At 34.2% G+C, this 24,225-nt stretch overlaps 1 long non-coding RNA gene across 4 annotated transcripts in view; it reads left to right on the plus strand.

Moving 5' to 3' along the window:
- Nucleotides 1-24,225, plus strand: part of LOC144302682 (uncharacterized) — a 488,681-nt gene that overhangs the window by 242,338 nt on the left and 222,118 nt on the right. The window contains exon 4 of one of the 4 annotated variants that reach the window (XR_013369698.1): nucleotides 4,272-5,507. The exons of 1 other annotated variant lie outside the window; for it this stretch is intronic. This is a non-coding gene — a long non-coding RNA (uncharacterized LOC144302682). Of the gene's footprint in view, nucleotides 1-4,271; nucleotides 5,508-22,244; nucleotides 22,434-24,225 lie in introns of those variants that run through there. 2 more of the 4 variants (XR_013369682.1, XR_013369678.1) reach the window with 2 other exon arrangements.

A 24,225-nucleotide genomic window follows, 5' to 3' on the forward strand; every position in this document is an offset into this window, starting at 1 on the left:
AGGAGAAAACATGATCCAAAGGCATGATTAAGAGCATCATTGGATCACTAGTTGATTATAAAACATTGATCTAATTTTAGAATGCTATATTTAGTAGGAAATATCTTTACTATTATTTTTTTCTTGGGTTGTGACTGAGATCTCTAGTGTGAAGAGAATAGTATTAAGTGAGTAGGGGTATTATATGCCTACACAGCTTGAAGTTCAGAAGGAATCTTTAACCAAAGCGATAGGTACTACCTTATCAGAAATAAATGACATCATCACCGTTGCCAAGGCAGAGGAAACATAGATCTAGGATACATATTATCTAGAAGATGCCATTTAATTCAAAATAGTAAGTCTGAATTCAGGTGGAATCATAGTTTGTTTAGCCTTTACAAAAACAAAATTAAATCAGGTGGAAGAGAACATTCAGAAAACTTAGGAACATTTGCATGGAACAGAATTAGGTTTAACAATTTTTTAAAAGTTGATGGTATAGATAAAATGTAAGATATTTCCAAGTTTACAAAAATGCATTTATATGAAAATATAAAATTTGCTTATATTTGGATATACAAACATGTATTCACAATGTGTATTATATATTCTTAACTTTTGATACTCTTTGAAGGGTTAAGTATACAATGGCAAAAGCCAGAGATATATCATTCTAATGAAGATTAAGAACTGAAATAAAATGGGCAAATCTACTTATCATGAGAGAAATAAATCTGTCATGAGGAAAAATATCAATTAACACAACATTCACTAAAACACACATAATATATATGAACATGCATAAAGAATTCAAACTATGCCAAAAATTAATCATAAAATCTAAATGTGAGTAGGTTCTAATAACATAATCAATAGGCTATCTCATTTCACTATATAAGCAAAATGGGCAAAATGACTCAGTAATGATTATTATACCAAGTATATATCTATATTTTTCATTTTAGTGAACTCTATGAATAATATATAAAGTTACAATGAAGGATTGAACCTGGAGCATATTTACACTTAAAGGATGCACATTCGATACTTTTCTCAGAAGATAGGACATTAACTTATTTTCTTTCAAACTTTGGCCACATTATATGTCTAGTTTAATAAGTACAAGAAACTTAAGCTTAGGCAACCCCAGGTGGCTTAGTGGTTTCGCACCACCTTCTGCCCAGGACGTGGTCCTGGAGATTGAGTCCCACGTCAGGCTCCCTGCATGGAGCCTGCTTCTCCTTCTGCCTGTGTCTCTGCCTCTTTCTCTCTGTGTCTCTCATGAATGAATAAAGTCTTTTTTTTTAAAAAGAAACTCATGCTTTATTATATTTAAAGAAGAGCTACATTCCAAACCAGAGTACTGTTTGTATTTTGTGTTCTTACGTCCCCTGTTAAAAAACTTGATCAATTTTCCCTTTCCATATATGAAGCCCAGTATAAGATTTATGATTTTCCAGAATTTGTCTCCTGTATACATCTTTTTTTTCAGTCATATCTTTCACTGGACAGCTCTATGAATTCTATTCCATAGATGTACACTATCCAAATAGATTAGTAACTATTCTTATACAGCTATTAAAATTAAATTTAATCTATTGAAATGAAATAAAATTAAAATTTCAGTTTCTCAGAAATACTAGTCATTTTTTAAGTGTTTGATGGCATATGTGTCTAGACTCTTCCCTATTGTATAATTCAGACATAGAGGGCTTCCAAAATCACAGAAAATTATATTTCACAGGGCTGTTATAGACCTTCAGTCATTCATTTATTTATTCAACCATTAACTACTAATTTACTAAACACTTGCAATGTATCAGGCACTGTCTTTAGTTTCAAAGATATAGTAATCAATACTGTGGATATAGTGCCTACTTTCATCAGGCTTATGTTCATGAAATTGAGACAGACATAAAATATTGATCAACAAAACTATATGATAATGTATAAAGTATTAACCTATACTAGAGGAATTAATGTAGACTAATGCAAGAGAGTAGTAATAAGGAAAAACTTTCCTGAAGAAATAATGTTTCCTGAAAAATAAGTATGAGTTATCCAGGTAGAAAAAAATGAGAGAACACCCTTGTGGAGCATATCTGGCTAGAAGAGGAGTCGACTTTGGGCATAGAAGTTTGCATGTGTGAAAGCTGCAATGCAGGGAATGGGCGACACCAAACAAGCTGAGGTGGGTGATATCCAGACCTGATACAAAGATGTTTCAATGAAGGCCCCTTAAAGGTGCAAAACAATTGACTTGTTTATTTAACTGTGGAGAGTGAGAAATTTCTTAATTGTAATAACATGACCTTTGTGTGCTGATAGGTAACTCCCCCAACCTCCACCCACCCCACCCCACTTCCAACTTCAGCATGATGCATGGTAAAGAATGAGCCTGTGTCTTTGTTCTCTTCTGCTTCATCAGCTCCATGTGCCGCATAGATGGCTGGGGCCTTTGCTCTTCAGATGTGCCTCTGAGAAGTAAGAGAAACACTGAAAAGATAGATACATTCATTTTGGCGTGTATCCCTGATTTTGTGTGTATCTTTATTCTCTGTCTTTGCTGGTTGGGTCAGCTGGGCTCAGACAGGAAAAAAGAAATCACACCAGTTACTTTAACAGAGAGAATGTAATATAGAGAATTGATTGAACAAGTATTGCACAGAGCTGTCCACTATAGCTGCTGCTGAAATCAAATATGATATTTGAAGTAGAGCCATGAAAGTGCCTTATACGTGCAGCTTGTGAAGCCAGGACTTTCATGGGCTATACTGCTTCGTCTCCATGTGTAGAGGTAACAGTTATTTAAAACAAACAGGGTTATCATGTTTAAATGAAGTCTCACTTGTCCAACCATCTTCATTGTTAAGTGGTGCCAGCCTAGAAGATAGTGAACTCATTTTCCAGGTGTTGAAGCTTTATAAATTGGCTTGTGATTTTAGCCAATTTGGTAGATTTCTGCTTTGATTGCTTTTCAATCAAAAAGCAATTCTGGCCTTTACTGACACCAATAGGAACAAGTAGACCTAAGTGGTTTATGATGGATCCAGGAGGATGTGGTTAAAAGTGCCATTTTCTGTGGTAGAGAAAACAGACACATGTTTGCTGGAAACACAATAAACTTAGTTTCAACAAGTTGAGCTTAAAAAACTAACAGTGTTTTGTAGAAATTCTGTGTGAAGATGCCTAGAAGGTGATTTGGGTTTACTGATAAGAATGGGGCTCAAAGGAAAATCTGTCCTGGATACACAGATCATGCTATTAGGGTGACTGAGATATCATAGGGGTAAAAATGAAGAGTTTTCCCAAATATAGAACACTATTTCTCTGGAACTCTAAAATTTAGAAGACAGGACAGGAAGATAGCTCATTCAGGAATTAAGGAAAAAATTAGAAAGATAAGGCACCTGGAGAAAGTTGTGTCATGGAAATCAAGATGATTCAAGAATGCAAAATATGGAGAAAATTACCCTCAATATCAAATGCTGCGCTGGTAAAACACGTTCCGAGAAGAATCCACTAAATTAACAAGGAGACGATTGATACTTTGAGCAGTGGAGGATGAAACAAGATTTCACTGGTTTAAGAATGAATGTCAAATGAAGAAGTAAAGCCAATGAGATGAGATCATCCTTTCTTACAACTGCTGTTTAAACTATTGCAGTAGTCTGAATGTTAATAGAAGAAAGAACGAGCTGAACAGGGGGAGGAAGGCAAGGGTATAGAGGGCAAGCATCAGCAATTTGTACAACTTCCAATATTAGGAATATTAATCCTCAACTTAGAGTATTTTTGAAAAGTGTACTCTTTGTACCAGAAACTATCTTCATAATAACAGTAAATTTGGCATTAACTTCTAAATGGGATTCTTGATAAATTTTTGGAGCTTTCTTTTCTCTCACCACAATGTATATTAATTAGTTGGTTTGTTTTAGAAGACAAAGCCTTTGAACTCCAAAATGTAGGCAGACATTTTAAAAGGTTTCTCAGAAATGTCATTTTCATGTTCCAGTGAAATGCTATTAAGTCAGATTTAGGTATTATGACATACAGTGTGTTGTGAGTTTCTTTGAGCATGGCTTCAAACATCTGAAGACTGAAAGGCTCTGACTGCCCTGCTGACCCTCGTTTCAAACTCATACACACTCTACTTTAGGGCAGATCATAAGAGATTAATTTGTGGTTAGTTTCTGTGAACACAATCGGGTCCTTATGTGCTCAGGTAAAATTTTGTTCTCCCTCTTTTACTAAAATAATTGAGTAATGACCTTGACTTCTGGTTTCAGGTTTCACATATAAAAGGAGCTTGGATGTTGTCATTCTGTCCTAACAACAAACAAAAAGCTAAACAGACTGAAAAACCAACTCTTCTAGGACTTGTAAGAGAGGAGAAAATACAAGTCAAACTGCTATGTTTAAGTGGAAGAGACCAACTGGTAAACAAGTCATCGGGACCTACCAGAGCAGGGATCTCAACCAGAAACCTTTGAAGGGGAGAGGTCTGGAGTAGGAAAACCAGTACTGTAATTGATAAATTGCTAGAAGCTCAATTCTGATAACGCTGAGAGTTAAAAACTCCAGGGGTACACCAGTTGCAGAGGACTCCCACACTTTTGTGAGGGCTACCTTCAGGAGCTCAGCCAGGAGACTAGCAGAGTAAAATTCCTCAGGCTTCCTTCAGGAGGAGGGGAAAAAAATCATTTTGAAAGAGGCCAGAGCACTCTGCTCTTCAGAATGCTGGTCCCTGGGAAAACTAGTTAAATAAAACTTAACCTGCTGGGGGATTGTCAGATCCTAACTGAACTGGGGGAAGAGAAATACCCAACATCTGACAGCTGTGGTCATTCTGTTCCACCTAAGAGGGGAGGAAAAAACCCTGAGAAACACTTTTGAAATTTACAGTGCAGAAATATAGGCTCACTAAAAGATTCAGACATAATCATAGGCCCATAGAATACTTCCCCAACACCACACCTCACTGCCACATTACTAAAGGCTTATTTACAGCAATTCCTTTTACATTAATTCCTCAAACTACAATTTGACCTCAAACTACATTTTTTCTTGTCTCATTGGAAACACATAGTAGGGTGTTTAATGATTTTGTTGGTGGAACATACAGAAAATAAAATCTGCTAATTTTCTCACACATTTATTTATTTTTTATTTTTTGTAAAATGTAAATTGTTCCTTTGGCCCAATCCCATAAGTAACATGCTCACCTACAAACAGTTTACCGATAGAGAACATGTGGGCTTTTCTAATGAAATAAAAATTAGCACATGATAGGCACTTAGGCCTACAAAGCAGAGTTTTGCAATGGTTTCCTGGCATGTTACCCTGACAAGATGGCAAATGAGGTGTGGGACACAGAAGAAGTGTGTGAAAAGGACATAGTAAAATATGAGGGACAAAAGACCTTTGCTTAGAAGAAATCTTGAAAGGGTTATATAAGGATGTAGGAATTAATGGATGACAAATGTGACAACCTCTGTGGTAAGTAACAAGATATATTACATTAAAATATCCAAATTATGTAAATTGCTTTGACTTTATATCTTTCAGAAACCATAAATCAAAGTTTAATTGAATATAAATGAAAAACATTAAATGATGTCATATTGCTAAAGTAATATTTTCAAAGTATAAGACTGTAAGAATTGCTTTTGTTTTCCAATTTCAGATAATTTTAAAAAAAGTCAATGTAATATATGTGCTTCATTCAATCCAAATCAGAATTCATCAAGTATGTATGATAAATGTGTTGCTCCACATAAAAACAAAATAATAAAAATAAATTAAGCCATTATACATAAGAATTTTAGGTAATTTCTTTTAATTGCTGTGCAACATCAATTATGTGAGGCACAGAAGGCTTTTAACCTAATTCTCAAACCTCTCAATGGCCTATACCTTTTTTTGATCTATGGACTCTAAGAAAATAACATTATAAAAAAGTGTTTTCCCCTGAATACTTATAAAGTTCCCCATGAACTCTCATTTGTGGTAGATAAAAATTTATTTTATAAATACAATTAAGAAGATAGATTTTAAAAGATCTGGTATTCACATGTAATGTGAGATCACATTTTTTACATTATTTATTATTTATTTACAGTTTTTTTTTTCAAAAATACTTATTGGTATTCTAATTGTTTTTAATAAATGTCAACACAATTTTTATTTTCAAATAAATGTATAATTATTTTCAACAAGAATACAGGGAAATATCCATGTTTCCTCATTGTTGGTATTTTTAATTCAACTATTTTCCTCTGCCAATAGCACATGCTTAGGCAGTGCTGATTCTTGCAGTCAGTGGCTATGGGCCATGTGAAGATCATTTTGATGTCTGTACTTTAAAAAGGTAAATATGAGATGGTCTTACCATGGCATACTGGGTTTCTTGTAAAATAACTAGTTGCAAAACAAAAAGATTATCACATGCATAAAAAGTAATTCCGATGTCAGCCAGTTTGGTGATTTCTTTGTATGCCATATTCACTTCATTTTTTAATATTTAAATATTAAATATCAAATGTCCTTATTACATGTGATGGGAATCCAGTATCTCCCAATAATTTCGCGTTGGTCAAGAGGCTTAAATTGCTCTTTATGATCAATATTCTGACTCCACTGAATCTTTCTATTCCTGCACAAAAGGTATACTGAATACGTCACTGCCTTTACAGTCCCCTAAAATAACACACTTTAAGAAGTTTTGAGTTAATGAGACTGGAGTTCTCTCCCAGCATATAGCTCATTATGGGAATCACTTTCTAGTAGAATATGCTGGTTTTGGGTATGGATTATTCTGCGTAAGAGTCAGGCTGTATGGAATTCTGGCTCCACTAAATCTGATGTCTGTGGCCATGTGTGTCTCAATTGACTTATCTGAAGATCACAAGAATTCTGAGTTAATTAATATCTGCAAGTTTTATTGCTAGCTTCCTTTCTGTTCTGTTTACTGTCACATTGCTCCTGCCCCCACACCTACTGATCTCAGAATCTTAAAAGTTTCTGCCGTTTTATCACATAGAGAAACCTTTTCTTCTTGATTTTTCTCCATAGCCCTTTTGGCCGTGACTTCAGGGTTGTTTTAACTTCTCTAAAGGGTATCAAGATATTGCCCTAAACCAAGGTTTGGCAAGCTTTTTCAGTAAAGGGTAAGATGATAGGTATTCTAGGCTCTGCTGGCCTTAAGGCATCTGTCGCAACTGCTCAGTTCTGCTCTTCTAACTCAAAAATAGCCGTAGAAATAGCCGTAGAAACATACCCAAATGGGAAGACTGTTCCAATAAAATTACAAAAACAGGTAGATTTGGCTGAGAAGCCATAGTTTGGCCACCCCTCTAATGAAACCTGAGTGTGTCGCAGTACAAATACCCATAGACTAGAGTTTGCTGATCTCTGCATTAAAGAAAGGCCGAATGATGTTTTGAGATAATTTTAATATTAAGAAATATTTTACAAATGGAACTTTATGTTCCATAAATGTCATATGCCATAAACAGTAAAACAATAAAATGAGCAGCATCTGAATTATCCAGTAGAGCATGACAGTACAGTTAAATTTCCCTCTGTTGCTCTTTTAATTGCATGACTTCTTTTTTTCAGGTTCCCCCACTGCCCCTTCTTACGCCTTTCTGAAAAGAATTACTAGTCATATACATTATTTTCTTGGTTTTCCTTATCGGTAGATATTTTTTTGTGATATTTCTGTTTCATAAAATTGAGGTGAACACTGAATTAGCAAATAGAGAACCATTGCTCTTAGGCAAAATATGGAGACACACACACACACACACACACACACACCTCACATAGATTACTGTCTTTAACCATAAAAACAACTCACCTTGATAAATTTGGTTTTATTTTTAAAAAGAGGAAACATAGTTCAGAAGTGTTACATGACTCGCCAGAGCCTGCTTCCTAATGCCAGAGTTGGGGTTGAGTCCCTGTCCAATTGGCTTCAGAGTGAGACTTTCTTGAACTACAAAGCACTGTCTTCTTCACCTTCTGGCCATCTCTGTGAGATCGGAAACAGGAGGCCAGAACCTCGCCTTGCTAGACCTCAATTGGAAACATGTGCTTAGTGACTCAAATTTTTCACTGTTCTGAGCATATCTGCAAATGATCATAAAGTGTCCTGACTACTGATTTTATGATTACAAATAAATTATAGCAAATAGGTAAATTACAAATACAGAATTTTAAACAGTGTTGACTGAGTTTTGTAAAATAAATATGCCTATTCTTTTTATTTTTATGTAATTGGTACCATATCAAATGCTTGCTGATTCATTCAGTTATTTATTACAATGTTACTGTCAGGCCACACATATTTTTGAGATTGTTACATTTGATTTGGCTGACTGTGGCTCATTCATTTATACTTTTGTAATTAATTCTGATGTTTAGATATATAATTTCTTGTCCAGTCTTCTATCACATAGAATGTTCCTCACAGGAACATTTTAGCTGTTAGGAGTTTCTTGCTATTACAAATAATACTGGTATGAATATTCTGATTCATGACTATTAAAAAAAACTCTCCATGGGATATATTATCTTTATTTTTAATTATTTGATCATAGTTTCTATCTCTTTAATAATTTTATAGAAGGATAGCATTACTAGCTTTTCTAAATGATTCAGTAGTGATTATTATACCAAGTATGTATCCAAACTTTTCATTAATAGTTTTCTAATCCTAATCCAAACTAGCATACAGAGGATAAAACTAATTTAGCTATAATCTCTTAGATTTTAAAACCTAGTCTGATGCATTTCCAATGCATTGTTTAAATACTTTGCATTTATGATCATAAGTGTGAGCTGGCATATAACTTTGCTTTTATTACCATTTTATGGTCTGCTGTTAATAAAATGCCTCTTAAAATTAGATGGTGTTTTCAATTTTTCTAAACTTTTTAAAATTTGTGCATCTGTTCGTTAGAAATGTGGTAAAATATTTCTGTAAAACATATTCTTTTTTAATTTTTATTTTAAAATGGTAAACTTATTCACTAAATTTTCCCCAACAATAATTTGGAATGTATATTCTCTATTTCTAATTTTTTGGTGATTCCTTTTGAAATTTTACCATAATCTATTTAACTTTAAAAAGGTAGTCAATTGCTTTTTAGAACAATAAAAATATATTGGAATTCTTTGCTATTCATATCCCCATTACAGGCTTATATGCTATCATGATTCAACAATTAGATGTTACTACTACTTTCTGAATATATTTGTTTAAAATTTTATATATCTTCTTAAATTAGCATTTGCCTGCCAGGTTTTCTTGCTTCTCTTTTTAGATATCCTTTACTTTTTATTGAAATTCATCATATGTTTGTGTATGTGTGTGTATATATGTATACCTGTGATATCGATATTACTTTAGGGAGAGTCTATTCACAGTAAATTTTGTCAGGTTTTATTTATCTTGTTCTTGAAAGAGAGTTTGCTAGGTACACAAGTGAAAATTGATGAATCATTTCGTCCAGCATTTTGCATAAATTATTCTACAAACTTTGCCTCTCTTGGCTGTTGGAAAGTTTACTATTAATTGAATTGTAATTTTTGTTTTGTTTTGTAGATTACTTTTAATTATTATTAGCTGACACACAGGTATGTATTTATTTTAAATAATCCTGTTTGGGATATGTTAAAAATTTTTATTACCTATTTTCAAACATTTTTGTTTTTTTTTTCTCTTATAGACTACAATGTATCAGAGCTATGCCCTAGACAACTTTAGGGAAAACTATATGATTAAGCTTGTATTCCAAGTTGGCCTCTAGAACAAAAGTTTATTCTGTAGACATCTTGGATTAATAACAAAGCCTTATGCTTTAAGAGACATGTAGCTATTTGCATAAGGATTAATAAGCACTACTGAAGAAGAAAAAGGTGGATATATTAAAATAGTTTTCACCTTTATACACATATATTTGATTGCCTTTTTTTGAGGTGGGGGGGCACTTGTGAGCTGTGGAGAAGGAGCAGAGGGAGAAGGGTAGAGAGAATCCCAAGCAGGCTCTGTGCCAGCTCAGCTGATGTCAAGAGTCAGATTCTTACCCAACTGAGCCAGGTGCCACCTCTGCATACATTTGATTCTTGATCAACTATTTGTCTATCTCCCTTTCCTTTCATACGTTGAAATTCAGGAAAGACTTAATATTATGTTTGTTTCTACATACATCATACTGGCTGAATGCTCCAGGCAATGGTGCCATAAAAGGATTTAGTGTTGGTCTCCACCGCTGGCATGTTGAATACTCAGCAGTGGTCATAGTCAGGAGGTCTTTGGTAAGTGGAAGACTATAATGCTCAGCTCATGTATTATCTACATCCCTGTTACCATGGCCAATTTGTTCATGAACCCACTGGGTAATGACAGAAGTGATTAGGAAAAGATGCTGACTGATATCCATAAACCAGGTCATTCTATCCACTCGTTAAAATCCTTTTCTTCTGAAGTCACCCTGTTGGGTGCATTCATGTGGTACACAATATCTTCATGTTTTCTGTCATTCTGAGAGATCTAGCTATACATGTCTTCCTTAAATTTTTTTGTCACCAGTTTTACAGTCATATTCCATCCAAGTCCCTGACCATCCAACCAAACATTTGTCTACAGTACAAGAATTGGTATATAATTACACATGGGGCCATTTCTCTTTCCAAACAAAGTGAACAGCCAGGTGCACTGCTTAAACTTCTGCCCACTGGGAGACTTTTCCTTCATCACTGCCCTTCATGGATGTCCCAGAAAATGTAACACTGCAGCTTTCCACTTTCTGGTAGTGCCTGTATATTATGCAGAACCATCTGTAAACTAGTCCTAAGTCTATTCTTCTGTCAACCAATCATAGAGAACTCCACATGGTGCCATAAGTACCAGCTGGAAGTGAGAAGCAATGTAGCAGAAGTAGAAACCATGAGGTCTCTTCTTCATATAATTTATTTATGCCTTTAGGTTCTCCTAGTGCCCAATGATGTCACTTCTGTTTGGTGATAGTGTTTCTATGCATACCCAACTTTATGGCTTGTTAGGTCAGAAACACATGGCTCATGATGAACATCTCAGGTCACATGGTAAACTGGTGGTCCATGGTTAAGTGTTTAGTCTCTACAAAGGCCCAGTAATAGGCCAAGAGCTGATTCTCAAAAGGAGAATAGCTATTTGTGGAGGATGGCAGAGCTGTGGTCCAAAATGCTAATTGCTTGCATTTTGCAATTGTAAAGTGATTTACCTGTAGGAGTTTGCCATAGGTTATTTAAAATATCCCTACTTGCCAATGAACTTTAAGCACCATTGGATCTGCTGGATCTTATGGCCCAAGTGGCAGAGTAGCTTACACTTAAGGCTGGACATATTCCAGAGCCTTCTCTTCTGGGTCACACTCAAAATTGGCAGCTTTCCAAGTCCCTCAATAAAGGGGCCAGAGTAATATACCTAAATGAGGAATGTGTTGTCTCCAAATTCCAAAGAGGCTCACCATGGATTGAGCTTGTTTTTTTATTTAAGGAAAAGCAAGATACAAGGATTTCTCCTTTACCTTAGAATGGACGTCTCAATATGCCCCATATTAACAATGCCTAAAAGTTTCGCTGAGGTAAAAGACCTCTAAAGTTTGGTCACATTTAATTTTCATCCTATGGCATGTACATTTCTTACCAATAACTCCAAAGTAGTTTCTACTTCCGGCTCACTAGGTCCAATCAGCATAATATCATCAAACCAATGGAACTTTGTGACATCTTGTGGAAGAGAAAGTCAATCAGGGTCCCTGAGAAATACATGATGACATACAACTGGAGTCTTGACATACCCTTGAAGTAAGACAGTACTTCTGTTCTTGAAGATATCATATACAAAGTCACCTGGCTTCTTGCTTCTTAGAAATTGTTGGAGTATCCAGTGGTGATATTGTATATTGCTATATTGCTCCATTGCTAGATCATGTCACAGACAAATCAGTGTTCTTTACTATTAGAAATGGAGTCATTAGCATCTAAACTCTAATCAGATTAGAGAGCCAATCCAGAAGGCCCAAAACCAATTCAGAAAACTCATTTTTAAAATTTTGTTCTAGAACTCTTATCACTACCAAGAATCTGTATTAGTCAGGCTTCTCCAGAGAAATAGTAGAACCAGCATGTATGTGGGGGGGGGGGGGGTGGAACTGTACATATACATACATACATACATACATACATGTATATACATAAAATAAGGAATTGGCCCACATGATTACAGATGTCAAGAAGACCCAATATCTGCTTTTGGCAAGCTGCAAACCCAGGAAAGCCATTGTTAAGGTTCTATTCCTTGTCCAAAATCCTCTGAGTCACGTGAATCAATGGTATAAATTCCCGTCTGAAAACCTATAGGCTAGATTTTGCAGCCAACTTTTCAGTTTAAATTCAAAAGCTGGAAAAGACTCCTACCCCCAATCAAGCAGTAAGGCAGAAGGAGTTCCTCTTATTCAGCCCTTTTGTCCTTTTCAGGTGCTTATTTGATTGGATGAAGATCTCCCACATGAGAGAGGGCATTAGGCTTTATCTACCAATTTAAATATTAATCTCATCTAGAAACACCCTCACAGACACACTTAGAATAATGTTTGACCAACAGTCTGGGTACCTCATGACCAGTTGATATAACATGAATCATCAGAGACTTTTGACCAGTTGATATAACATGAATCATCAGAGACTTTTCCCAGGGTTTTGAACCAAGGACATGACTTAACTGTCCAAAATAAAATAAAACACGCTAGTGATGTGTTGAAGCTGACTGAAATACAAGGGTAAAGTTAGGAAGATCTATTACAAGTAAAAATTCCCAGGGTGGCAGGGGTACCTGGGTGGCTTAGTGGTCGAGTGTCTGCCTTTCACTCAGGTTGTGATCCCAAGGTCCTGGGATCGAGTCCCATATTGGGCTCCCTGCTTCTCCCTCTGCCTATGTCTCTGCCTCACTCTGTATGTCTCTCATAAATAAATAAAATCTTAAAAAAAATTTCCAAGGTGGCAGCTGTGGAGCTGTTGAGAAGTAATAAGAATCTTTATAGATTTTGGATGCCAAGCCAACAGAAGTAAGTATAGGTTGAAACCATACTAAAGGAGACAAGCACAATGCCAAGGTTTTTATTTTAAAAAATGGAAGAGTGGAGTTGACATGATATGATTTGCTGTAGTAACTAGGTAAGCAGATTTGGGAGAGAAGAGAACAAGATTTGCATTTGACACTTTAATATGAGATGTCTATTAGACACTCAAGCCATTATTCATTTATTGAGGTATTTGTTAATAATGAATTAAATTTTGACTTTTCCAAGAAGTTTGACAATTTTCATAGACACTCAAAAAAAGACTGAAATTGAAACTACACTTATGTATCGAAAGTTATGGTATATTTTAAGAGGTGCTCTACTTGGGCATTTACAAATCATGCTATATTTTTGAGAACCCAGTTTGACTTTACACAGCCTGGACTTATCGCCATTCTTACCCGAACATGAAGCTATCTGCTGAGAAGTGGGAAAAAAAGAACATAGACCAGATAGATGTTTTTCAATGGTATGACAGTCTTTCTATGACTTTGTCCCAAACTGCCTTTCTAGCTTCATTATTCATTGCCCTCAAGCATTTTTCCCCAATATTTTAGTTATTTCTGCCTGCTAAAGTCTTTTTCCTACCCTATATCTTTGCTCATGCTTATCTCTGAGTCTGAGAAGATCTGGTCTCCCATTTTCCAATTCTTAAAATCATTTACCTGAAAAACTTAAAACAGCTATTTTTTCCTCCATGAAAATTTTCTAATGTCAAAGTAAGTTATGTTTCCCCTATGCCTCCATCACACTTTTTTGAGATCAATAAATATTTTAAAATGCTGCCATGTATTCTAGTTTGCTATTACCTGCCTGGTTTTTTTTCTTTTTTCACTTAGTAAGACTGCACTGATACCATAAACATATGAATAACGTTACTATGAGCATCACTTATTTTTGTATCCCCCAATACCTTGCACATAGTAGGTCTTAACATTTTGTGATTATTTCAGTCATTTGAGGAAGTAGGGTATTTTAACAGCAGTGAATAAATCAATAAATATTGCAAGCTTTCAAAAATCATTGTTATTTTAGACAATATTTCAACATACTCTAAAAATCACTTTAACTTGCTCCCCATAAATGCTTGGTACTATAGAAACAATTGTGAAATCCATGTTAAATATGAGTAATGAAAAAAAAATCAGTAATGATCTGTATGCTCATTTTCAACATCATGTGCTTATTTCTTGATATCAGAGATTGGTATATTATTATTACATAGCAACAAGAACAACAACAAAAGCACACAGATATAATACCAACCAAACACAAGTGTAGTAGTAATTAAATCATGTATTTATGTGTGTAATGCTTATTTATTAATGTTTACATTTATATGTAAAATGTATAAACATTATTTAAAACCAATTTTAAAAAGTTTCTATTACGAAGCAGGAATAATTCATATGATTAGGCTATGAGGAGATAAAGGACTGGTTTTTAACAATTTCGAATTCGCTCCATTATTCCTATGTAAATAACCCCATATTTAGAATTGCTTGTGGCTTCCACAGATTTGTAGTCTGACCAATACAGAGAATAATTGGATGTTTACCTCATTCTGTCCATGTACATTGTTACTATTTATACAATCATCATTAAGGACTAAATGATTTATTCAAATAACCATCACAATTAAGTGTCTTTAAACAGGAGGAAAAATTTAATAATTGAATTATTTTCAAAATGTTGAAATAGCATCCTTTTATTATTTCTGAGTGATAAGAGAGAAAGTACAGTAGTAGGTTATATACCAAGATAATTAGACAACCTAAACTATGCGATCTTAGCCAAGTCTAAAAAAAGGTGAAAAAAATCATGTTAAGTAGCCAATATTAATGTCAAAAAGTACATGTAGTAAAACTGATGCACATTAGACACATTACTTTTCAACCCACTCAGTCCTCAGTCAGAACTAAGCTCTTATTTAGATGTTAATCTGGCATGATTAAATTATATCAAAATCCATGATAGAATTGGAAGGATAAGTTGAAAGTGGAGAGAAGCCACAGGAAAAAATCTGACAATTATAAAAGGAAAGCCAAAACTTTAACACAGAACCCAGAGCCTTCTCAAATACTTTCAATAACTTTTCTATATCTAGAGTCTGAAGATATGTTTTGATTGAGCACATTTGATGGCTTCATATTTAATACTGACAATAATTAGAAATGGGAAAACTGAAGAGAAAACTTATATTAGTTTGCATTATTTGCTGTGTGACCAAAGTGGATTAATATTCTCTTAAACACACAAACGTTTTTACCTTGAAAACCCCAGAGGATCAGTTTGAGATCCCAAAATATTGAGGTAATTATTTCGACCTGGCCATCCAGACTCCTACATAGAGACTCTGAAGCAGACTCACTAACTCCTTTATAGAAAAAGATAACCACAATGCCTGTTGCAATAACCTGGATTTTCAAAGCTGTGAATAAGTACTATATTTATGAAGCAAAATGAGATAGGCTTTCCAATCAATAAGCTGAGAGGTAGAAATATACTCCTTCACAAATAAAGAATATATGTTACTCATTGAAATAGAACAACATGGATTATAACTGGGTCTTTAAGTGAACCAAAGAGCTGCTGCTGCTGGTGCTGTTTATCTTTAAAGAAACCATAATTTGTGAAAATAAAGACATTACAAAACATGAGAGAATAGCTATAATTCTGCAGTCATCCCTAAAAGAGGGAAAAAAACAATAGCAATATGTCACTTGATATTTTTTATTAGAAAAGTTTTCAGAAAGAAATGATAATAAACACAAATGTCATGCAATGAACAAATATGTATTATTTATGATTCAACACAATAGTTAACGTCACTAAACCTGCATCAAAACAAAGAAACTCCACATTGAAACATATTCATTGTTGCTATCATCCAAGGTGGATTGCCTGCTTCTCTCTCATTCTTTCTCCTCTGATTTATCCAACCATCCATCCATCCATCCATCCATCCATCCATCCATCCTTCTATCCAAGTTATAATCAATCCACATGATCAATCTAACATGTATTGTGCTTTTTTAAGCACTTTTTTGCCCTTGATTAAATGCCCGCATCCACCCCTGTGATTTTCTTTGCTATGTATTAGGGAGTAGCTGGTGCTAGATTTCCTAGGATTCTAGTCAATTGAATTGTAACTAGGGATGGCCCATGGAAGGGATTGTTGGGAGATTGTTTGTTGAGGTAGAGAAGGAGTAGATGAGTTGATCCTCCTCTCTATCTTGTATTACACGAGAGTGATTCTGTCTCCTCAGTGGGTGCAAATGTTCCCAGATAAACCGTGTAATCTGCTTCCTCCAGTCTATCATCCTGGGTCTGGGTCCTTCCAAAATCACTTCTTTTGTGCCTCCAGCCTGGAGGTCACGTAGCTCCTTGATATTGCTAATCTGTGGGCTGATCCATTCTCCCCCTTTAGGCATTCTTAGCTTTTATTTCACTTGAATAACCAATCCTCTGTTGTTTGCATATTACATATTCTCTGAATTACTCTGTTTAAATACTCAGGTGGTTTATGTTATCTGGTTAGACCTGATTAACACAGCAAACTAAGCATTTAACTCTTCATTCTAAAATGGTGTTTTGGATGCAGTGTGAATAAAATAAGTAATATTTGAATATATTTTCCATTTTCTTTGTGAAATAAAGGGACTTCTGGTCCTGCTAGTTGGGGGTCTTCCATTCCCCTTTAGGGGATTTGCTTATTGGAAGATACATTTTTATCATGATAAACGTTGGACTAGTTGTGAGATCATGCTCATAGAAAGAAGTGTATGGGTCCGTTTTGTCTGCAGGAAATTTTTTTAAAAAGATATATTTTAAGAAATATCATTATGTGCTACATTTATGTTCTTTAACAATGTAAAATAAATAAGAGTTGTTTTAAAAGGAATGTTTGTGGTACTGTGTATCTTTGAACATATGTATCACATGGGTTATTCTAGAGGAAACAAGAACTGTTGCTCATAATGGAAGTAGTGATGGTTTATTGCAAAAACACTTTTTCATTCTATTCCATCTGTTCTGCCTTCCTTCACTCGGTCTCCTTTTTCTTTTCTTTTTTGTAATTTTGTTTTTTTAACAGGTGATTTTTTATTTAGAAGTTTTGAAACCAAAGTTATGGTTAATTCTGAAAATATATTTAACAATAATATTAATAGATAACATTTATTTTCTGCTGATTACATGACAGGTACTGGTACACATGCCTCATAAATAAGACCTTATTGAATGCCCACCAGGATCCTCTGAGCTCAGCAACATTATTGTCCTCATTTCATAGCAGAAAGAACAGGTTTAGAGGTCAAATTGAAACTCTGCATTCTGACTTCAAGTACTAAGCTTTTAGCTATTATGCTAAGCAGAAAATGCCAGGATTTACTGAATATTATGAAAATATACTTGAAAGTAAGTTTGTAAGTTTTTAAATTTCAGATAAGAATAGTGCAATTTGGGAATGATAGACTTTGCCATTAACATGGCTAATAGGAAATAGAAGTAAATAACTCCTTAGCTTCCATATTGAATTGTAGAGAGAAATTTCATAGATAAAATATATTTAACATCCTCCAGAAGCAAATATTTAGAGAAATAGGTGAAAACTGTATTCACAAAATTAGAATGAGCTGAACGATTATAGTCAATTATTTTCTGAGAGATATGTCCACAGAAACAACAAAAAGAATGTACTTGTTTGACTTACTTGTTTAAGAAGTACAAATGAGATCACAAAAATAACTTTATTGTATTTTACTTCTTTTGTATTCTAAATATTGATCAAGGTTCTATATGCAAAATTTCAAAGTCACTTCTTTTTTTTAAAAAAAAACTAGTCCTGTGAATTTTTTTCATATACCTATTATTGGTAAAAATCAAACTCATTAGAAAATTATTATTGACTTGAAGAAGATGACAGATGTACATAAATCCTTGCTATCTTTTGGGGATTATATTTCATGCTGAGTTAATGGTCTAATAATTCAGAATGATATTTTCATAACCAAGTGGTTAAATGTCTGATTACCTAAGATACGATTTGTACTCTGTGAAAAATCTATGGATTCATTATTGAAGTTAAAAAGTAGGATTTTACTCAGAGTTTTTGTCTAAGTTTCCCTTTTCAAGTCTGTCCTTGGTCCGTCCTTTCTGTTTAGGATTTATTTTTTCACATAAGAGACATACTCCCTTCCTGTTACTCATCTGCATCCATCCCTCTTTTTCTGTAAGAACCAATTCAATTTCTAATTACAATCTCAGTCCTTATGAGAAATACGAGGCTCTTTTTTATAGCTGAGTTCAGTGGGCACTATTCTCTTCTCTTACCATCATAGCACATACATGTCACTCCCATTTATCTAAGGATCATTTAACCAAAAATAAAAAACTAGGACAGAAAAAAAAAAAAAAAAAAGAAGAGAGCTGTCAAAGTTTTCATTAGGATATCTACCATATCAGGAATCTAAGAGCCACAGGAAGTACCATAATATCCAAACACCATCCAAATGGTAGTTTTGGAATTCTCCCATAATCCTTGCTCAAATATTTGCCATTCTACATTCTACTTCTAGAATATTCTAATTCTAGAATATTTCTTCTCAATTTTCCCTGGAACTTGCCCATTACTCTTGCTATGTGTTGAAATGGCCCCCAAAAGAACTATGTTTAAGTCTTATACTCCATATCTGTGAATGTGACTTTATTTGGAAATAAGCTCTTTGCAGATGTAGTCAAGTTAAGATGAGGGCATTAGGGTGAGTCCTAATCCAATATGGCAAGTGTCCTTATATAAGAGCTATATTTGGACATAAAATATACACACAGAAGAATGAATGCCATGTGAAGACAGAGGCAGAAATTGGAATTATACTGCCAGAAGATAGGGAACAAATGAAGGTACAAAAAGATGGAGGAGTCAAGGAAAGTTCCTTCTCTATAGGTTTCAGAACCAGCATAGCCTAGTCAACTACTTGATTTTGGAATTCTAACCTCTAGTACTCTGATACAATACATTTCTTTTGTTTTAAGCCACTCAGTTTTTGGTACTTTGTTATGGCAGCCTTAAGAAGCTAACTAACCCTTGACTTCAATCATAAAATGTAAACACTTTGAATAATATACCCTCTACTGAGGTTGACAACTGTCTTAGTAGGGTTATTGTAACAAAAATACCATAGACTAGGGTAGCTTACACATTTACTTCTCAAAGTTCTGGAGTCCAGGAGATCCAAGATCAATGCACTGGCATATCTGATATATGATGAGATGCCTTTTCTTGGTTTTCAGATAGCTATCTTCTCCTTGTGTCCTCACATTGCAGAAAACAGAAAAAGAAGGAACAAGCTCTCATGTCTCTTCTGAGAAGGACACAAATACCATTCATGAGGATTTCACTCTCATGTCCTAATTACCTCCCAGAGGCCTCCTACTGATATGACATTGATGGTTAGGATTTCAATATACAAATTTTGGAGGGACATAAACATGCATTCCTATGACCAAACTTTTAGCTAGCTCACTCAATGGATTTGTCTCTGCCATTAGAGGCACATTAGTAACAGTGCACACCAGTCCAAAAACTAGCATACTCCTCATATCATGAATATGGATATAAAAAGTTCATCAGCTGAAGCTCATGAGTTTCATTCTTAGATTGACCTTTATGTCCTTATCATTACCCCACTCTGCTTTTATATTCAACTCTAAGAAAATAAGTTCATTTGATTCCCCTGCTCCATAGATGATTAGAAACAGCAAATTGAGTGGGAAGGAATGGATTCAAGAAATAGAATAGGAATTATTACAGAGCCATGTAGTGGCAAATTTAGAAACTGCCTTAGAATGTAGACTCTTACTGATAATGTTCTGGAGATTAGGAATCTGACTTAATCTTCCAAGACTCACTTTCTTCATCTGCTAAATGGAAAACCATAACACCATTATTATTATAATTAGTGATGTAACATTTGATGAGTACCAGCACAGATATGTAGTAAGAATTATTGTCAGTTCAATTTTTCCTCATTTTGCTTCATAATGTATACCAGTCTAGCAACAGTAATTTTAAGGAAGAAGCCTTTTCATTTATTTCCATTTAGTGCTGAAATTGCTAAACATGTATTTGACCTTGAATCTTCAATAAAACGATTTAGTTATAATAAATAATTATCAAGAATTTATGCAATCTATTTTGGAGCTAGTATCAGATTTCTAATGCTGCTGTAACAAATTGCCATGAATTCTGTGGCTTAGAAGAATACACATTTATAACTCTAACATTTGGTAAGTTTGAAATGTGATACAGGTTTCTCCAGACTAAGGTGCAAATGTCAGTGGATCTGTGTTCCTTTCTGGACACAGGGTAGGATTTTTTCTGCCTTTTCTAACTTCTTAGAGGCATTCTGCATGTCTTGGCTCATGGACCCTTTCATCTTCAAAATGAACATTGTAATTCCCTGACTTCCCATAGTCACATGTCTTTCTCTGACTACATCCAGGAATGATTCTCTACTTTTAAGAAATGTGATTTGACTGGTTCCAAGTGGGTAATTTAGAATAATCTCCCTATCTCAATATCTTTAACTTTAATAACAGTTTGAAAGTCCTTTTTTATCATTTAAGGTAGCAGATTCACAGTTCCGTGGATTAAGATGTGGACATCTTTGGAGTGTGGAGTGGGAGATGGGAACATTATTCTGCTTACCACAAAATTCTTTAATCCCTACATGAGTTTCTAGATTACCTTGAATATTCATTACATATAATGGCTATTTTTAAGAAATTTTAGCTAAATAATGTTGAATATTATTTTTGGAATCTATTTGATGCTTGATAATTAGTGGAATCTCTGACATCTATTAATATTCATGAGTGTACACTAGACCCATCACATACCTAACTATTCCTGTTAGCGAAGCCCTCTTAAATATTATAGTGATGTAGTAAATGTTAATTGCCTCTATAATTTAGACTATTTTCTAGTTGGAGTACCCACTGCTTTTATAATGCTTCCCAGAGTTGTTAAATTTATTTATTTTTTGTGCTAATTCTAAATTCCTATTCCATAAATGGAAATTTGTGAAATGTATTACCACAAATGTCAAAGCCTCAAAATAGAGAGTAAAAATGAGGAAAAAAATAAAGTTGATTAAGGCGACATGTAAATTTTTTCCAATTTTACTATATTTATTATTATTTTTAAATGGGAATAACATTGTCTTTTCTCCTACATTCTCAGAGTTCTAAACAGATTAATCAAAAACTAAATCCACTAAGGATTTACACAATGCCTATAACTTTTTATATATTTGAACTCTAAGACCTTTACAGACAAAAAGAGAACAATAGTTTCTAGATATAGCTAGTTTAGTCCTTTTAAAACAAAGATATGTTAAGAGCTAGACATAACTGAGTTCTAGAATTATTATATTACTTCAACATAGTTATAAAGCTGGTTGCCAAGGTAAATTGAATCCCACCTTGGACAAACTAAAAACACTTAGGGGAAGAAATCATACATTGAGACTGGACTGGTGTGTACTCATCTACAATTTATGCAACCAATATTTATTTGGTGCCAGGCATTGTACTAATCACTGCAGAGTGGAGGATAAAAAAAGATCTTCTAATGTCCTCAGAGTTTACTAATAAACTAAAGCAAATTTGTCATATAAATATGCTCCTATCCCTTTCAGAACCCTTCTACTATTTCCCTGATGTCCCCATCATTTCTTTTCCCTAATCAACTTTGCTCTCCTTAAACAATAATTCACTCAACTTAGGAGTTAACTCTAGCTTTTATTATCAAATGTATCCTTAATAGAATTCCACTGAAATGGGAAAAATCTAGAAAATTAAATAATGTCAAAAGTTTAGTGAAGAATTTAAAAGTGTGTGATTTTAGCAAGAAGAAAGATAGGGTAAAGAGGTCTATAATAAGCATATTCAGAAAGTCCCATTTTAAGTAAATTCAATACTAATTAATTTTAGAACTTGACAAATTTAGACCTTGTTTATTATAATATACAATAAATTTACTATTATAAAATGACAATTATGAGTAAAGAGAATATGTAATATTTATTCTAATTTCAATTTTATGAATGCTTGTGTATTCTCTTCTAGAAATAATATTTCATCGAAATAAAGGAAAAGAAGGTATTAAGTTGACATCACCAAATTGGGACAACCCCCACCATCACCACCACTGCCATCAAAGAAATAGCTATGGACAATTCATTTCATAGAAGTAGAGAGTTGAGAAGCAAATATTTTATTTTTATCAACTGGTATTCCATACTGCCTCATTTTGTGAATTAAAAGCAAATCATTCATTGATAATGATATATGCCACTTTTTTCTTCTAAGAAGCTAAGAATATTTAATTTCTTTCTACTTCAGATTTTTTATTACAAAGTTTAAAGAAAAAGAATCATAATGCCCACCATTGCCCCACCATGCCCACCATTGCCCCATGTTATAAATAAGATCTGTTAAAACATTTTGATCTCTTGTGATAAAGATTATTAAGTATACAATGCCATTATTAACCACACATTGATTTCAAGATGCCCATATTGAATAACTTTAAACTTTAGAAACCTTCACTGCTGTTTTGAACAGAGTATTTGTTTAGAGAGAAAGCATGCATTTTGAAACCTCAAAATTGAAATGTCAGATAGTTACTTATAGTGCATTCATTTGAGCCATAAATGAAAGAAGGAAAAATGTGCATTCCACTTACACTACTCAGTACTTTCTCCTTACCATCTATTCTATTTTTTAATGCATTAAAATTACTCTTTGGGTAAAGTGTCCATTTAAATGATTGCTATGTTTTAAACAATTTTTTAAAATGTGATGGAATGGCCATTTCTCATGCAGTCCAGGTGTTCTGGGCTAATTTTATGGTTTAAGTGACGTCAGCAGCAGGGAGAGTGACCGTAGGAAATAGTACCACTAACCATAGAAGACCAAAAAGCCAAAAGTCAATATTTGTTTTTTTTTTTCCTTTTTCTTCAATTAAAGTAGTTTTTGCTATATTCAGAATGCTTTCTTTCATTCAACAAATGGTTGGTCTACCTACAATTCATCAGTTGGCTGTAATATATCTTAAAATGCAACATGGCTTGTTAAAGAGTCAACCTACATTTTAATTTCTTCTTTGACTTTTTTTTTTAATTTCTTAGAGCCTTTGAGTCACTCTAGCAAAGAAATAAGTGTTTTTTATCCACCAAGATTAAAATGGTTACTCTCTTTAAGGGTATCATTTAGACCATGTCCCAAACCAATGTTTCAGACTTTGATTTTAGATCTCATTTTGAAAGACAAACAAAATAGCTGTCATAGATGCACATAACTATATTGTTACTGAGAGAAACTGTGTCTAAGAACACATAGATCTCATTGTGGCTTTACTATTAAGCTCATTAGCATAAATATCGATCGTCTATTTCTTCTAACAACCATTGTTATTACCACTATAGTTGGTAAAGTAACACTTGGCAACTCTATGATGATATCTGAATGGAATGCGTAGCTTTCCAGTCACACAAATCTCATGATAATTAAGACCTTCTTCTCTTATTTTGTTTTATTTATAATTTCTATCTCCATCTCTATTTAAATCTTTATTTCCTTCTCTCCTGATTACAGAGCAGAGAGGTCTAAGCAATTTGGATTGAAAGGGAAAAACATTCCCTGGGCTATAAACTTAATTCCCTCTTCTAATAAACAGCCACTTCATTTATTGTTACAGGGAGGAGGGGCAGGAGGAGGGGAGGTAAATATGTCTTAACCAAAGTCAAGTGACAGGCCTCCTTCTTGGTTGATCATCCTGTTTCTCATGCTAATACTACCTGGTATACAGTCTCCTTTCTGGGATAAGTTTCATAAGCAGCCAGCTATGTTGCTGTGCTTGTGAGGGTGGTTCAGAAGGGATCAACACACACCCTCCCATTACAAGTGTTGCTGGTTTGTGAGACTCAGTGCTGCTAAGCTGAATTCCTGCACTTTCCCAGTCAGTGTTGATGGCCAGTTGTCTTTCCTGTGGTTACAATCAGGTCTCTCTGTCTGGTAAAATGTTCTGTTATGTAATGTATGGGTC

Source organism: Canis aureus, chromosome 2 (genome assembly GCF_053574225.1).
Source record: "Canis aureus isolate CA01 chromosome 2, VMU_Caureus_v.1.0, whole genome shotgun sequence".
NCBI classification, from domain to species: domain Eukaryota; kingdom Metazoa; phylum Chordata; class Mammalia; order Carnivora; family Canidae; genus Canis; species Canis aureus.